General features: G+C 40.6%; 1 protein-coding gene across 4 annotated transcripts in view; it reads right to left on the bottom strand.

The window, feature by feature from the left end:
* TNIK (TRAF2 and NCK interacting kinase) overlaps positions 1-18313 on the bottom strand; it is a 400067-nt gene that overhangs the window by 380353 nt on the left and 1401 nt on the right. The gene's annotated exons all lie outside the window — the stretch shown is intronic.

The following is an 18313-nucleotide window of genomic DNA, read 5'->3' on the forward strand; positions in this document are numbered from 1 at the left end:
GGAGCTTATAGTCTCTTCTGCAGGAAGAGGGTGTGGAGGGAGACAACCAAATAATTTGTTAACAAATGAACAAATGGCACATTATGATAGGGGCTTGGGAAGAGTTTCAGGCAGCAGGAACAGTGTGCATAACAGCATAGAGGTGAGAAAAGCATGGAACAGTAAGAAAGAGTTAGTAAGGAATGGTTTTAGACTGGAATAGCTCTCCCAGTCCTGGCTCCAAAGTCCTTTCTCTACAGGAGGAATAAGTTATTTGAGCTACCTTATCTTGAAGGAAATGATTATCATTATGTTTGTAAAATATGACAAGCCCTTCAGAATAAAGAATGACACGAAAGTACGTAGAAAGCAGAAGATAGGATCAGAGAACCCATCTATCTCTCCAGGTGTTGAAGAGATGGCCTTCCTAGAAATATCACAGAGACCTGACTGGGAAATTTGCCTTCATGGTGTGTGGAGCTGGTTAACTATGAAGCAGTGTCTCAGGCATATTATACTTTAACGCCTTTATTGAGGTACTTACATACCATAAAATTCACTCAGGTTACCACCATCCAATATTGAAACATTTTTATCACCCAAAAAGATCCCTCAGGCCCATTTACAGTCACTCCCTGTTTTCCTCTCCACCCTAGCCAACCAGTAATCTACTTTCTGTCTCCGTAGATTTGCGTTTTCTAGACATTTCATATATATGGAATCATACAATATGCAATCTTTGTGTCTGGCTTCTTTCGCTTAGCATAACATTTTGAGGTTCATGCATGCTGCAGCCTGATTCAGTACTTCGTTCATTTTTATTACCTAATAGTATTCTATTGTATGGAAACACCACACTTTGTTTACCTATCCATCAGTTGATAGACATTTGGGTGGTTTCCATTTTGGGGCCATTATGAATAATGCTTTCTTATGAACATTCCTGTAGAAGTTTCTGTGTGAACATATGTTTTCATTTCTCTTGGGTACATATGCAGAAGTGGAATTGCTAGGTAGTGTAATAAGTTTAACTTTTTCAGAAATAGCCAAACTGTTTTCCAAAGAGGCTGAGTTATTTCATAGACCCACCGGCAATGTATGAGAGTTCCAGTTTCTCCATATTCTTAGGTATATTTTTATATTCAGATTTACGTGTATTGTGGAGGAAGCATCCCCTGGATAAAGGTTTGACTTATAGTCTGTGAAGTGCAGAGTTCACATGATCTCATAACTTATGCACATTCCAAATTTCACTTAAATGTATTTTAAAAATTATGAGAGCTGTCCATTTGAAAACATGGTTGAAATAATTCAGTATAAAAATGCGATACTAAACAACCAAGTAAATCTAATGATCATAGAAATTTTAACCAAAATATTTGTCAAAGGGGAGTTATTAAGGAAACATGCAACTCAAATAAAAATGTTCCTTGCAAACTAAACAAAATCTCCGCAGGGACAAAATCCTGATTGTGAATCCTGCAAACCAGCAGCAACTTATAGAAGGCAGCAGCCACATGGAGGAAACAGGAAAGGTCAGGGGATTATTTTTTAAAATCTGATGCAACTTGCATTGTATCAAGTGATGAGATACAAGAGACCTTGCTTCCAGAAAAGAAAAGAAAAGAAACAGACCTGGCCTCAAAGGGACAGAGAACTTAATAGTCACAGGAATGTCCCTGCTGCTTTGCATACTCCCAGGTACCCTTTGCAAACATACACACTAATTAAAGGGGGTTGGGGGACTGAACTGGCAAGAGCTTTGGTTCAGAGACCACAGAGGGACATCCAGCCTTCAAACCCCTTCAACAGACTCTTTCAATCTAGAAAGCAAACCCTGTATCTGGGGCTCGGATCTCTGTATCTCTCTAAGATTTATTTTAAGTATCATACATATTTCACTGAATGTCTATGATTTCCTCTCTTCATAGAGAGGCTTCCTCCTGAAGAAGGACCCTTTTTGTTTCTAGCGATGAGGACCTATAATAATTATCCACTGGCACTTTTTCTGGTGCAATCAGTGAAATGGAGGTTTAGGTACCCAGCTGGTCAGGTTCCAGCAGATTTCCCATGCTAATTTTCAGCCACTCAAAGAAAACAAAGGAATAACTAAGATTGGGTTACCATGATTTTAAAGAAATACTGTTCCTCTTCCCTTTCCCCCTCCCCCAAAATGTGTAAACTTCTATATTTCACACTTTTACATCTGTTCTTCTCCCAAAATAAAAGCTGTTTATATTCAAGAAATGATGGCTACAATATCAGCACAAGTTACATCTTTAAAATACTCCCAGAGAGAATATACATATTGTTCAGACAACAGAGTGTCTGTTCAATGTTCCTTCCCTGAATAGCATCTGGGTATTGGCTCTAGAAAGCACTACAGTGCTTTATTTGTTTATTTGTTTGCATGGAAAGAAAACTGAGTACTCTCTAACTGGTGCTGGAGCTACCAATTTAAAGAAGACAGAAGAAGCAGAGGCCTTTTAGGAAGAGCAAACGCTTAGCTTTGACTCTATCAACCATTCCAGAGTAAGACACCAGCAACAGAACCACCTGGTTCCACTGCTACCCAGAATATCCATGCTCTGAAAGTCTTGGAGCTCAACTGAAAAATCGCAGCACTCCCAAACTCAAAGGACCCTTTCAACCACGCAAATTGCAACATGTATTATCTCAAGTGTTGGAGGAATCAGATAAACAGGCTGTGAAAAAGCCATTTCAAATTTGTAGCTTTCTTAGACAGAGTCTATGATTTCACCACCACTAGAAAGGAAACTGCTCCAAACTTAGTTCCAGACGGAAGTTTTCAAATGATGTCATTCATTGTCCCATCTAGAGCAGTTAGTATTCCTGATTTAAAGGCTTGAACAGGGCCCAGCACACTGGCTCCTACCTGTAATCCCAGCACTTTTGGAAGGCTGAGCCCAAGAGTTTGAGACCATGCTGGGCAACATAGGGAGACCCCCACCTCTACAAAAAAAAAAAAAAAAAAATTCAAAAAATTAGCTGGGTGTGGTAGCACACACCTGTAGTCCCAGCTCAAGAGGCTGAAGTGGGAGGATCACTTGTACCCAGAAGTCTGAGGCTACAGTGAGCCATGATTGAGCCACTGCACTCCAGCCTGGGCAACAGAGCAAGACCCTGCCTCAAAAAATAAAATGAAAATAAAATGCTTGAACAATTCCCTGATACTTTAATGATATTAACACCTCTTCTGAGAAAACTGGATCTATCCCTCTAAGTGTCAATACTGGGAAAAACCTAATAATCTTTAACCAGGTATTTTTTATATCTAGTCTGATGATGATTGTCTAACCATCGGTTTTTCCTTTAAAATAGTTCTTCTATGAGGGGAGGTCTTCAAATTTACATTTTTAAAAGCATTTTCCCCAGCAATGAGTATAAAATTTTCATGCATGCTCACTATCAGTTGTATATAAAGTTGCTTTAACAACCATACTTGCCATCAACTTTTCCTCCATATAAACAGACATGCAATATAAGCAATGTGCTTATCTAAGAACTGTGGATTAAATAGCAACATGGGACATTTTCATGGCTAGGTAAGAGATGCTTACAAGTTGTTGTTACAAAGAAAGTCTGTGGGATTTCCCAGTAAGGAAATCTTTAACCTGCTGTGTAGATTCCAAATATACATTCCATTTCCCAGGTCTCAAAAAATAAATAACTCCAAGATTTTAGGCTTCTAACAGAAGTAGGGCTGAAAGAATTTGTAAATATGGATTCTTTCTTTCAGTTTCCAAGCAAATGTCAGCACCTCCTGGGGCTTCAAACTCAATCCCTACAGGCCTATAGGGAAAAACAGGAAATCGACATCAGAAGGATGCATCTTGTTGATCAAGGGAGTGGGGCCTTTCTGCACCTTGAATAAACTTGCCAAAAAAAAAGAAAGAAAGAAAAAGAAATGTCAATGCAAAGAACAATGCAAAGTACAGAATTATCAATTGAAAGTTGTAGACTTTTCAATTTCAAGTATCTTTGAGTCTTACAAACAATTCAAATGCAAATATTAGTTAAAAAATTTTAACTTCCATACTCCTAAGAATGTGTACTGTCCACAATTTCTCTGAGGTCATATGCCTTATGAAAAAGTTGCACTTACCATAAATAAATTACTATTTCCTATTCTGCAACATTTTCAGGCATACCCAAATTTCCATGAATATATTTTGCTTTTCTTTTTTATTTCATTTTATTTTATTGAGATATGGTCTCGCCATGTTGCCCAGGCTGATCTCACACTCTTGGGCTCAAGTGAAGCTTCCACCTTGGCCTCCCAAAGTGCTGGTATTACAGGCATGAGCCACCATGCCCAGCCAAGAAAACTATCTTTTAAACATTTAGGCCAGTGGTTCTCAGACTCCCACGTGCTTCTGAATTACTAGGAGGGCTTCTTAACGCAAAAGTTGCTGGTCCCCATCCTAAGAGTTTCTGATTCAATAGTTGAGAGAGCCCAGGCATGGTGGCTCACGCCTGTAATCCTAGCACTTTGAGAGGCTGAGGCAGGCAGATCCCTTGAGCTTAGGAATCCGAGATCATGTAGGAAAGCCCTTCTCTATAAAAAATACAAAAATTAGTCAGGTATGGTGGCACATGCCTGTAGTACCTGCTACCCCAGGAGCTGAGATGAGAGAATCACCTGAGAACCGGAGGTTGAAGCTGCAGTGAGCTGAGATCGCACCACTGCACTCCAGCCTGGGTGACAGAGTGAGACCCTGTCTCAGAAAAAAAAAAAAAAAAAAAGGCTGAGAGAGGCAGGGCCTAACAGAGGATCCTGAAGCTGCTGGTCCAAGGATCCCACTTTGAGAACTGCTGACTTAGGGAGTTAAACTGTCAACTAGCTTTTAGAAAATCACAACATGCAGGATAACATTTACTGAGAATCTACCAACTGCAGAACTCTCTACTACCTACTGAGTAAGCCGCATAGGTCCTTGCTCCAAACACCATCTAAACTGGCAACACAGGGTATACGTGCGAGGGGACAATACACAGACACATATCCAAAACAGCAAGAAGTAGTTAATACAGTCAAACTAAAGATGTTTCGTTTCTCCAATGCATTTCTTTATGACGTATCCTACTGTGCCGTTAAATCTATTACTCTCAGATAGAAATTACTAAACCACAATGCATAGCCATTCTTCCTGGCACTATGCCACTTCATTTCACTTACTAATGGCAGTTTCATCTGAAGCCAGGGCATGAAATGTAGAGAGGGACCTCATTTTAAAGCTTATTTATGTTATTCGTGTTGTAGCAACTGTAAGGATCAGTGTGATGATCAACACTCAGATTTTAGTGAAAAGTTATCAAGCAGAGTCATTGAGTGCAGATATGATCTAATTCTGCCATCAGGCTGAACTGAAATGCACAAAAACAGTCCAACAGAATCTGAACTCTAACTTTCCCATCATTGTATAGGCTTTTAAAGCATAGCTAGCACCAACTTTCAAATGCATACTTTTCTCATGACCCTGCTCTGAGTTTAAGTGCATTTATATCCAGATTATAATCAGAGAGGGTATTTAATTAGATAATGTTTGCAAGTACTTTGAAGATATAAAGTGCTCTATAAATGCTAAATATTATTATTATTGTTTAAATACAGTTTGCAATTACTGCTTACAACCTATTCCACCCACCACACTGCTATCACTTGATTACAGGCAGCTTTAAAAAAGAATACCTAGAGGTAGAAATGATGAAACCATATTCATGTGAAGCCCTGGATTTTTACCCTAGACATAAATAATTTATAGGCATTTTAAATGGAGGGTTAGGTTATAAACTGTAGTAAACCAAGAAAATTGCCCTCTGCAAGACCAACTACCATAAAGTTGTGTCAATTTTAATAGTTTCTTATTTATAAACCAGGTTGAAAGTAGATTATAGTCCAGAATACAGAGCTTTTTACTCTGGTGGTTTCCTGTTCTATCTTCTATTTTCTCCATTAGAATCTTAAAATATCTAGCTATGTGAAAAACTGAAAGCATAACTTAAGATTTTGATTTTAGCAATTGTCTGGCAGATTAAGGCTTGAGAATAGTCTCTATTCTATCATGGCCGTAGCTCACCTTGCTATCTTCTATGATCATCACAGAGTCAGCTGTCTCCAATTCTTAAAAAACTGAAACCTTTGAGCCTGATTCCACACATCCTCCAAACACACTTGCTGGATAATTTTCCACAAAGAATGACAGTTTAAATGTAAACAAGCCAAGCACAGTGGCTCACGCCTGTAATCCCAGCACTTTGGGAAGCTGAGGCGGGAGGATCACCTGAGGTCGGGAGTTTGAGACCAGCCTGGCCAACACGGTTAAACCTTATCTCTACTAAAAATACAAAAATTAGTTGCGTGTGGTGGCGAGCACCTGTAATCCCAGCTACTCAGGAGGCTGAGGCGGGAGAATCGCCTGAACCCAGGAGGCAGAGGTTGCAGTGAGCAGAGATCACCCCACTGCACTCCAGCCTGGGTAACAGAGCTAGACTCCATCTCAAACAAAATAAATAAATAAATCAATAAACATCCCCTAGATACACTCCAAAAGAATGTCACTGTTAATCCCCAAATAGCTACCATATTAGGTTTTTAAGGTTTTAGGCAAGAAAAAAAAAAAAACCATGTTCTAATCTGACATTGGTCATCTTACAAAACAAAGTTACAAGGAAGAAATACCTTGGAAATAGCTCTTAAAACACCAATATGCTCATGAAAGACAACTTGTGCCCTAAACCAAAGGCTTCTGGGAAGTCTGTGAGCCTCAGGGTGATAATACACCAGATGATTCTGATGTCATGACAAGGTCCATAAATCAAATGATGGCTATGTGAGTCACTATAGGCAGTGGCTTTGGGCCAGTCAGTCGTAAGCTCAGCCATTTAGTAGCTCTATGATCTTTGGTAAACTAATTGATTTTTCAGAGTCTTATGTGTTCATTTATAAATGCTACACACCTACAGCACAAGAAATTGGAAGCCAATCTGGCAATATCTAGAGCCTTAGAGATCATTCATACGCTTTCATTCTAAATTCAATTTCTAAGGAGTTATCCTAAGGAAACAGAGATGCACACAAAGACTTATATATAAGGATGTTTATTGAAGCACTATTTATCAGTTGGAAAGTTAGAAATAACCTCAAGCTTCATCAACAGGAACTGGTTAAATATATTATGATCCATCTCCACAATAAAATGCTAAGCAGTCTAAAAACATGATTAGAAAGTTAAGCACTGACTGAATATTTTATTACATGTTAAATTTTTTAGGCATGATAATAGTACTGTGGTTATGTATTTTTTAGGCACATAAACTACTGAATATTTATAAATGAAATAATATGCTGCTTTAAAATAACATGGGGGAGAAGGTGCGTAGGAGTATAGATGAAAGGGGATTCATTATGGGGGATAATTGTTCAGTAGAGAGATTATTAACCCTTTTATCTACTTTTTCATAAGAGTTTTATAGAGCTTTAATTCACATTCCATAAGACTTACTCTTTTGAAGTGTACAAGTGACTTTTAGTGTATTTCACAGAGTTGTACAAACATCTGCACTATCTAATTTGGGACGTTAGCAGTCACTCCCTGCCAGCAAGCATTAGTCTACCTTCTATCTCTATGGATTTGCTTATTCCAGACATTTTATGTAAATGGAATCATACAACCACATGTCTTTTCGTGTTTGGCTTTTTTCACATAGCATAATGTTCATCCATGTTGCAGTGTGTATCAGCACTTCCTTTTATTATAGAATAAATATTCCATTGTAAGGATATACTATGGTACATTTTGTTCATTCATTGGTGGATGGACATTTGGGTTGTCTCCTATTTGAGGTTACTATAAATATTCACGTACACTTTTTTTTTGCATGAATACGTCTTTAGTTCTCTTGGGCATATACTTAGGAGTGGAATTCCTGGGTCACATGGTAACTCTATATTTAGCATTTTGAGAAACTGTCAAACTGTTTTCCAAAATGGCTGTACCATTTTACATTCCTATCAGTAATATAGGAGCATTCCAATATTCTGTCTACTTATTATTATTATACTTTGAGTTCCGGGATACATGTACAGAACGTGCAGGTTTGTTACATAGGTATACACGTGCCATGGTGGTTTGCTGCACCCATCAACCCGTCATCTACATTAGGTATTTCTCCTAATGCTATTCCTCCCCTAGCCCCCCATTTCCCAACAAGCCCCAGTGTGTGTTACTCCCCTCCCTGTGTCCATGTGTTCTCCTTGTTCAACTCCCACCTATGAGTAAGAACATGCGGTGTTTGGTTTTCTGTTCCTGTGTTAGTTTGCTGAGAATGATGGTTTCCAGCTTCATCCATGTCCCTGCAAAGGACATGAACTCATCCTTTTTTATGGCTGTGTAGTATTCCATGGTGTATATGTGCCACATTTTCTTTATCCAGTCTATCATTGATGGGCATTTGGGTTGGTTCCAAGTGATTGCTATTGTGAATAGTGCTGCAATAAACATACATGTGCATGTGTCTTTATAGTAGAATGAATTATAATCCTTTGGGTATATACCCAGTAATGGGATTGTTGGGTCAAATAGTATTTCTGGTTCTAGATCTTTGAGGAATCGCCACACTGTCTTCTACAATGGTTGAACTAATTTCACTCCCACCAACAGTGTAAAAGCACTCTTATTTCTCCACGTCCTCCCCAGCATCTGTTGTTTCCTGTATTCTGTCTACCTTTTAAGTTTAAATTCCCCATGAAAAAGAATTTTAAAAGTTATGCCATAGAAAAAGATTAATAGCATGAGAAAAGGCTAATTATTAGGTTTAAAAAATAGGTTACATATAATATGTACAATATTATCTCCACTTTAAAAAAAATCTATTTATCCATGCATAGGAAAAAACTACTAAGCCATACACCAAAGTGCATATGTGGTTATCATTAGGAATCATAAGTTTAAATAATTTGAGAATTCTTTTTACTTTTTCTCCATTTTCCAAATTTTCTGCAATGACCATGCAGAAACCATTGCAATGACCATTGGTTTTACAATGAGAACCAGAAAAACCTTTTAAAAATTAAACAAAATTTTTGGGAGGCCAAGGAGGGTGGATCACCTGAGGTCAGAAGTTCGAGACCAGCCTGGCCAACATGGTGAAACCCCGTCTCTACTATAAGTATAAAAATTAGCCAGGCGTAGTGGTGGGCACCTGTAATCCCAGCTACTTGGGAGGCTGAGGCAAGAGAATTGCTTGAACCCAGGAGACGGAGGCTGCAGTGAGCCAACATGGTGCCACTGCACTCCAGCCTGGGTGATGGAGTGAGACTCCGTCTCAAAAATAAAAATAAAATTAAACAAATTTTTAACAACTCAGCAGTCTTAGTCTGCTTTCTTTCATTTTTTGGGCCCTGGAGCCCCAGGAGTCTTCGTAGCTTCCCACTCAGGTTTAGATACAGCACATATTTCCAGCTTCTACAGGTGGCCTCTTTGCACATAGAATCGTAACTTTTATTTTCAACATCTGAAGCACTGCTAATTATCTATATTGATTAACTTAGCTGAGTTCTCCCTTACCATCTAATTAGATTTGGTTTCTTCACAGTGGAGCACAGGCTATCTTCAGTGTGTTCTCTACATACAAGCAACTTGATAACCATCTTTGTATCCATACTTTGTTAGACTGGTTTTTGTGTTGTGGGAATGACTGATTCACTAAGATGTCCAGGATGTTGGCAATCCAACTGAGAGACGTGGCATGACGGGACCCAGCACTGCATTCGAGTTTCATCCTTGGACAAGACAAGTAACTTCTCTGAGCCCAAATTTCTACCTACAAAAGAGGTAAATTGGATCACCAAGCCCTAGACAGACAGATAGATAAGTAGATATATAGACAAAGATATGCAAACACAATCCCCCTTTACTTTTCATTTTAGCCTTATCATGGTTTTATGGCTTTATCCTATTTATGCCTTTTATCAGAAGGTGCCACAACTTATTTTTTGGAGGTATAAGGTGTAATAAATAAATAAGATCCCTTTTAAATGAATTAATTAATTGCATTCATACAATGGATATTTATTCAATCAACATTTGTCATGTGCCAGACACAGTTCAAAGCACCAGGAATGTGGTGCTAAACATGCAGGCAAGATCTCTATTCTCACAAAACTTATTAGGTGCCATTTGGGACAGCCAGATTTTTTTAAAAATTCAGATAGTCACAACTGCCTTAAAGACAATAAAGCACTGAATTGGACCGTTTCAAGGTGGAAGGGAGTGTTACCTTAGAGATATATTGCAAAGAAAGCCTCTGTGTAGTAGGGAGACTCTAAGAGGGCCCTCAGTGACTTCTGCCTCCTGGTGTTAGTTAATATTCTTGTGTAGTCCCCTTCGAAATGAATAGGGCTGACTTGGGTAGCCAACAGGGTATTGCAGAAATGATGGTGTGAGATTTCCAAGGCTAGGTCATAAAAGACATAGTGGCTTCTGCTCTGCTTTCTTGATTCCTCTATCTGGTAAAAGTGGGCATGATGTTATGAGGATGCTCAAGCAACCAGTGGAGCCACCTACGTGGGGAGGAACTGAGGCCTCCTGCCAACAACCAGCACCACATAAGTAAATCATCTTGGAAAGAGATCCTCCTGCTCCAGTCAAGCCTTCAGAAGATAGCTCACCTTGCCAAAATCTTCCTGCAACCTCAGGAGATACCTCATGCTAAAACCACCCAGGTAAGCCACTTCTGAATTCCTGGCTCACAGAAACTGTGAGAGATAATAAATGGCTATTGTTTAGGCGGCTAAGCTTGAGGGTAGTCTGTTATGCAGATACATAAGTAATAATACAGGCAGCATCTGACCTTAGACCTAAATAATAAGATGGAGCCCTCCATGTGAAATTTCTGACACGGAGAACTACAAGAATGAGCTTGGCATATTCACAAAACAGAAGAAATCAGTATGGCTAGAGTGTAGTGAAAAACAAGTGCAGGCTCTCTTCTCCATCCAACCATGGGTGTAGAAACCATGCCAGTGTTGTCTTCAGCTCAGCCCCAGCAACTAGTAGCACCCAATAATCAGGTACTGAATGAATATACACATAAACAAATAAATGAATGAATGCTGGATACCATGTGCATTTCTTCCCCTACAGTTAATCACATTTCACAGAATCACAGAATACTGGACCTGAATTTACCCTGCACCCAAACTTGCACCTTCTAATACACTAATCAAACAAATGTTTGTAACATATGCAATGTATTGTTAAAGTCTACAAGTTTCCTACTTGATCCATACTGCCAAGGTTTTAATTTCACTAACTAGAGAGACAGCACTTGAAAATCTAGGGCTACTTCAGAGTCTAAACCCGGGTTCCAGCAGCAACACTGTAAGGGAGTACCCAGCAGAAGTCACGGTCAGCCCTTCGTCCTATCACTCGGTCTTCAAAAACTAGAACAACACTTTAAATTACAAATCAGAATCTGATGGCTGGAAAAAAAATTGCTCATTTAGAAAGGGACATTACTTTCAGTGGCAATTCCTAGCTCATTGAGGTCCATAGTTTGCAATCTCTTGGTATCCCCAACAGATAGAATAAGAATCCATGGCTATTTAAATGCCCTCAGTCCTGCCTCTAGTTCCCTTACATATTCCAGGAATATGCATCCCAGCAATAGAAATTGCTGGAAGTCACCTCCAGCAATTTCTAGTCCAAACCACTCATCTTACATGTGACAAAACTGAAGCTTAGAGGGCAAGGTGTCAGAGCCAGCTTTATGACACTGGGCTCTAACTCCCAGCTGTGTGCCTCACTAAACCTCACCATCTCCCAAACTCTTTCTACCCGCTCACTGCCAGCTCTGTCAAGATAAAAACTCAACGTTGTCTTCCAGTGGGCCACCCTAGAAGCACACCCTTTCCCGCCCATCTATTACTGTTTAATCAAAACAGTAGTCATAAGCATTATCAGGTTGTTAAAATAATTGAAACACACTCCAAACACACACACACACACACGCACACGCGCGCGCACACACACACACATACGCCTTGCAATTGTAACCCATGGTATTTTAAATCTCTCAAAACTTCGAATAAGAAGACAATGGAGAGAACATTATCTTTGACAGAAAAATTCTAGAAATAGGAATACCTACCCAGGACCAGGCATAGTATTTCTCGTAATTGGTGCCCCCGGAATTGTACTCTATGTAATTAGCATCCACTGGAATTGTACTCTACATAAAAAGTGTCCCCAGGAGTCATGCAACCTAGACTATAATGTAATTCATGATCCCTGAAATTGTGCTATGGTCAGCACAGGCCCCACCTTTCTGAGGTTTCTATACTCTCTCTACATAGCACCACCTCCAGCCCTTCTAAAAGGGTTGCACAGTATATATTTTGTTAATTCAAAATTTATTTGTTGAACGAATGCCTGCTGTGTAAAGAAAACTAGTGAGGATCCCTAAGAAAATCAAACGTTGCCTCTAAAAAGGAATTGTCTAGTAGTGAATATAATCCAAGACAGAAAGTTCTGAGTGTTATCAAAGAGGTGTGAGGTCAGTTCTGAGACAGTCTATGAGTGGGAGGGACAACTTGAGAGAAATCAGAGACTTCTGTGGAAAAGGTGGTCTGCGAATGTTTAGTGTTGGGACAGTAGGTACAGAAAGGAGACTAAGACAGAGTGCCCCCTACAGAGCATCCATGGGGGAATGAAGTTGTTCCCTACCACAATGGGGGAGTGGTCCTCAAAACTGCAGAGCTCGGTGGGAGGCCCCTCTGAATTGCCGCTGGTCTTAACATGCTAAAGAGTTTAGTTTTCAGTCTGTAGACTAAGGAGTCAGAGAAGGCCTTGAACAAAAACAACCAGATTGAAACTGTGCATTTGGAAGACTCACGTGGCTACAGTGTACGAGAGACCAGTCAGAAGAAGGCTGGTGGTAGAGACACAGGAGGAGGGGTCCTGTTGCGAGTGTTGCCCAGGGGACAGTAACTACGGCACTTGCAGGGAACAGTGGAGACAAGGGGACCCATATGATAAACATTAAGGGAAGAATTTTAAGTTGGGATGATATAAAATGTGTTTTGAGAAGCTGAGGGCACCCCCATGAGACAACCAGGACATGTAAAAAAGAAGTGGATAGAATCATGTTTCTCTAAAGGGAAATAAGCTTCCAACCAGACTGGAAGGAATCACAAGCGGAATTCATCCAACATTTTCTACTTAAGTCCTCCCTCTCTCTCCACTAGAGACCTTATATTTATATGTGCAGAATAACATTTCATTCAAAAAATATCATTAAGATTTTCTTAGAATTCTCAGCACACTGCTAACAAACCAGTTTAGGCCCTGTTCTCAGAGAGCTACTTCCCCCACAGAAATGTAAGAATCAATTTGACATTAAAGCATCTTTCAGACTCAAGTTACTCCAAATTCTATCAGGAAGGGAATCAGAGACTGGTTGTGCTCAGCTGGGCATGGCGGCCATGATTCAATCACAGGAGCGCCCGGCTGGGTGGACTTTAGAACCACTATCACTGAGAGAAGGAATGGCGTCGAAACAAGAAGGGCACGGAAGATTAATTCCAGGGCAGAGACACAGAAAGAAGAAAGGCCCAACGGGCAAGACTCAAAATTATAAGATATCAAAGAGTTTTACAGATAAGGGGGAAAAAAGGAATATTTCCTAAAAGAAATGTACTGGGTACTCTCTCATCAACAAAATATTCCATGACCTCCTAAGTAGATAATTATGCAAACAGCAAACCATGACTTACACTGGCTTTTGTACTAAAGTTTACTCCAGTTAATAATGAATAATGAAAATGATTATGCATATTTCTCTGATGTTCTGATAAATACCAGCACACCCTACTTTTTATGAGGCAACGCCATTGTAAAGAAAACACCTGTTTAGTATCTCTGAAAAATAAAAAGAATATCTAATGAAAAAATTGCCAGGCTGTTATCATTTTGAGATACTGTTATCAACTCATGCAACTTTACTAAAGTCTCATTTTAGACCAAATTTAATTAAGTGCTCTGGAGTAATGAATTAATAATGTTTTGAGATTTCTTTGAGCCCCATGAGACCTCTCACCAGAAAGTTTTACATTAGTGTATCATTTTATGTGTCCACTCTATCTCCCAAGGGAAAAGATAAAACTCTGGGAAGGCACAGTCATAATCAATGTGTTTGTATTTGAATAATCGGTAATACATAAAGAGGAGAAAAATTTTTTTAAAAAAGAAGGTTTTAATGAACAATGCTGATAGTTGATACTAGTTTAGAAATATGTTAATCTCCAAAAAGCTTCAGGGCTGCACTTACCTCATATGTGATGAATGCTTAATACTGGGGGCGCAAAGCTCAATTCAGGCCATCAAAGAAACATATAAGGTCATATTGGCACATAAAAGGAAAAAGGCAGCTAAGGTCTGTCGAGGTGCTGTTAAAAAGAGTCAGAACCTTCTGATATCTTTTTCTGAAGATTATTTTCCTCCTTTTCTTAGTCTTCTTCTTTTTTTTTAAACAAGATGTCACTCTGTCACTGAGGCTGGAGTGCCGTGACACAATCACAGCCTCGACTTCTCAAGCTCAATCTATCTTCCCACCTCAGTCTCCCAATTAGCTGGGACCACAGGCACACATCACCACACTGGTTTGTTTTTTTTTTTTTTTTTTTTTTTTTTTAAGAGATGGAGTCTCCCTACATTGCCCACGATGATCTGAAACTCCTGGTTTCAAGCAATCCTCCCACTTCGGCCTCCCAAAGTGCTGGGATTACAGGTGTGAGCCACTGTGCCCAGCCAGGATCATTTTCTATTAGATAAAATCATTGCAATCAAATGTTGATGGGATCAATTTTTCCCACTAAATTCTACTTAACCATGGGATAACATATTTGTACAGTGCTGTACGGTTTTTAAAGCATTGCCTTAAATACTTTATTTGATTTTGAAACCTGTGTGTGAGAAAGGCAAACAGTTGTGATCATTCTTATTAACTATGGTTAAATGACCTAACCAAAGTCACAGAATGAATAAGAGGTGGACATAGAACTGGAGAGACAGGGTTCATTCCACTCCATTCATTCATGCATTCATTCATGTACTCATTCATCCAACTAATGGAGACTATGGCTCCAAAGATGAACAAGATCTAGCCTCTGCCCTCAAGAACTCCACGGTTTAGTAAAGAAGCAGAAAGGAAATCACACACCAAGTAAAACATGAGCATGAAAAGTGTAGCAAAGGGGTGTATGCAAGGCTTTCAGATGAGGTCAATTCTTAAATCTGGGTTTTAATGGAGAAAGGAATGGCTAGGGAATGAGGGGTAAGGGGAAAGACAAGCGTAGGTCATCTAATTTTGTTCAAATACAAAAGTGTATGTGAGTCCTGGCAGAAGCTGAGAGTATGAGGTCAGCAGCAGCCAACTCCTGGCCTTGAATACCTCACCATGTGGGCCAAGTTAAGGACAGCCAAGGTGCTTAGGTCCAGAAATATGCTAATCTCCAAAAAGCTTTCTGGGCTGAGCTCACCTCACATGTAATAAAGCACATTGGTGGCAAGTTTCATCTCTTTTAATACTGAGATATCTAGAAGCAAGAATGACTCAAGCCCCAGGTCTGAATGAGTAAATTGTTTGCTGTAGCCTATGTATGTATATACACATTCTCATACACCCACATGGATACAGTTTATATCCATAATACTACACATAATATATGTATCCACATAGATAATACAAAACATACACACAACTCTATAAACCTCACATGCAGAGCCATCTGAATAATGTGTATGTTTATACTGACCCCTTGAGACATGCTCTGATGGACACAGGTTACTCAGAGAGGTTACCTGTGCAGGACAACCATGTGTCCTAGGTGATTTCAGACAGTCGTTTGCCCGCAGAGTAGGCATTGAACCAGGGCTGGACAAGATGAATTCCAAAGGTGGCCTAAAGCTCCATGGTTTCATGTATCACAAGCTTACTTGTGTGAAGTAGTTTCGCCATTCTCAATAAATAAAATTCCCTGACCCCGGTGAAATTATTCCTTTCTGCTATTCTTTTGTACTCAGGCAGAAAATGTATTATTGATTTCTGATACCACCACAGAAAGTGCGACTTAGAGAAAAGAGCACTGAATGAGGAGTCAGGAAATCTAGATTATTTCCTCAAACCACGCTCCTCGCTCTCCCCTCCCCTTGTTACTGTGTGACCTTGAACAACTTACTTCACGCCTCTGGGCTTCAGTTTCCCAAGTGTTCAATGAAACGAGTGGCTGAGTGTTCTACAATTCTCTTTCCAGCTCTAAATCTGTAAAACAATTCCAGCCCATCCCTCAAGAATTAGTTTATCTCTGTGAGCTCTAAAAATCAGGGCTAAAACTGGATTCAAAGTACCTATTTTCTAACCAAAGAAGATCCTGCTTCACGCACTTTTAAACCATGCAAATCTTGCATAATTTAAATGGTCAGTGCTGTCATTGGTTGCTCTGGTTTAAATTATGCATTGTTGCTATTTGGGGAAAATTTAGACTGGGTCCAGTCTGGAATCACTGGCTGAGAACAATAAGCCCCCAAAGTGAGAAGGATAAAGGCCTCTCTAGACAGGATCTGCTTTTAAAGCTTTGAGCCCAGGGTTTACAAAAAGAGCATTGACTGTGTACATTAAAGAGCCACCGAAACAGCGAGGGACTGGTAAGTCTGCAGCAAATTCTCCCAGAAGCCACTGACCTTGGCTGCATTTCAGGGGTCAGGCATTCCCCAGGAGGGGCTCAGCAGGCAGACTTTACCAAGGGCTAAGGAACAAATGAGACATCTCATCTAGATGAGGCCACCTCTCCAAATGTGGGAAGGTGGAGATGATCTGCCCTCTGATTTGTGGAGATTACCTATGTGGCCTTTGGACCCACTCCAGCAGACACACCTCACCCACAAGACTGGTCAAAGACCCTGGCCCTCCAGGACATAACTGTCTGCACATCTGCATCTAAGTCTTCTAGCCAGCAGTTCCTGGTCCCCAAGCTAGCTATTGCCCTCTCTGTTTCCACACCTCCCAGCAGGCAGAAAAACAGAAGCAGAGCCCTAAGCTGATAGCCCAGGCCACAAAGAGCAATTTCAGTGAACTGTGCAAAGATATATTTTCAAAATACAGATCACAAGAAAGCACATCCCAAGTGTGAACCGCAGTCGTCCTCCCAGTGGGCCCTCACCGGTTGCTCCCCTGCCTGCAGGCTCTGTGCTTGGTATCTCAAAAACCTTCCCGAGGAAAAAGCCCATAAGGGACAAGTCCGGGCCCAACTTAAAATCACATCAGACCGCTTTCCAGTAGAGGAGCAAGGTCGAGATTCCGGCCCAGGGAAATCACCGCAAGCCCTGCGCATTGTTCAGACCCCTTCCCCCTTTGCCACTTCTCGCCCCCCACCCCGACTTCCGACCGATTCGCAGCACCCCACCCCCAGTCTGGGCCATCCATCCACCTGATTAACCCGCCGGCAGCAACTCCCAGCGTAGAAAGTAGGGCAAATGAACACACACAGTCGGTAAAGCAGGAAGCCACAGACCTGGCCAATGCACCCACCCTGTTACCAACCCCACCCCGCTGCGCAGGAGGCAGCCGGTTCTTGATGTGGCATTTCCACTCCAGGGAAATAGACAGCTTCCTGTAATAATGCATGAATGAGCTTTGGCTGCCCAACTATCAGAGCAGCCCATTTCAAACGGCATCTCTGTTTCTTCTCAACTCCTTACTTGCCTTGCTGAAACCTCACCTCTTAGCCCAACAGATTAAGACGAAAAGAGAAAGACTTATTAAAAGAGATGTGGAGGAAAAGGTTTAATTAAGGAGACCAAAGAGAAAGTACCACTTTGATCACAAAGGTAGCACTTTAATATATCAGTGCAGATAGAGGCAATGTCAGAAGTACTAGGAATCCAGGTAAATGGCCCCAAGATTCAGCATCAATCTAACAATGTATTCCTCAGGAGGGCGTGTGAACTTCCATGCTTCATCCATCCTGGTGTCTCCCTGTAGAGAGCCACCATCAATTCCTTCTCATCCACCCTCCATACATCAAGTGTATGCACTCGCTTTCTTTTTAATTTTATTTTTGGTTCGGGAGAGGAAGAAGCAGTCCTTAAATTGGTGTCCAATCCTTCTCAGATACCCGCTGCTGCCACCATCCCCACCCCTCACCCCCTTCCAGGCAGGCAGCATCTAATTAAAATGGCAAGAAAGCTCTGCCCCCTTCCCCGAAGGAGTGTGTTGGGATCGGGAGTTGGGGGTGGGGAAGCGTCGAAGCAGC

Source organism: Pongo pygmaeus, chromosome 2 (assembly GCF_028885625.2).
Source record: "Pongo pygmaeus isolate AG05252 chromosome 2, NHGRI_mPonPyg2-v2.0_pri, whole genome shotgun sequence".
NCBI classification, from domain to species: Eukaryota; Metazoa; Chordata; class Mammalia; order Primates; family Hominidae; genus Pongo; species Pongo pygmaeus.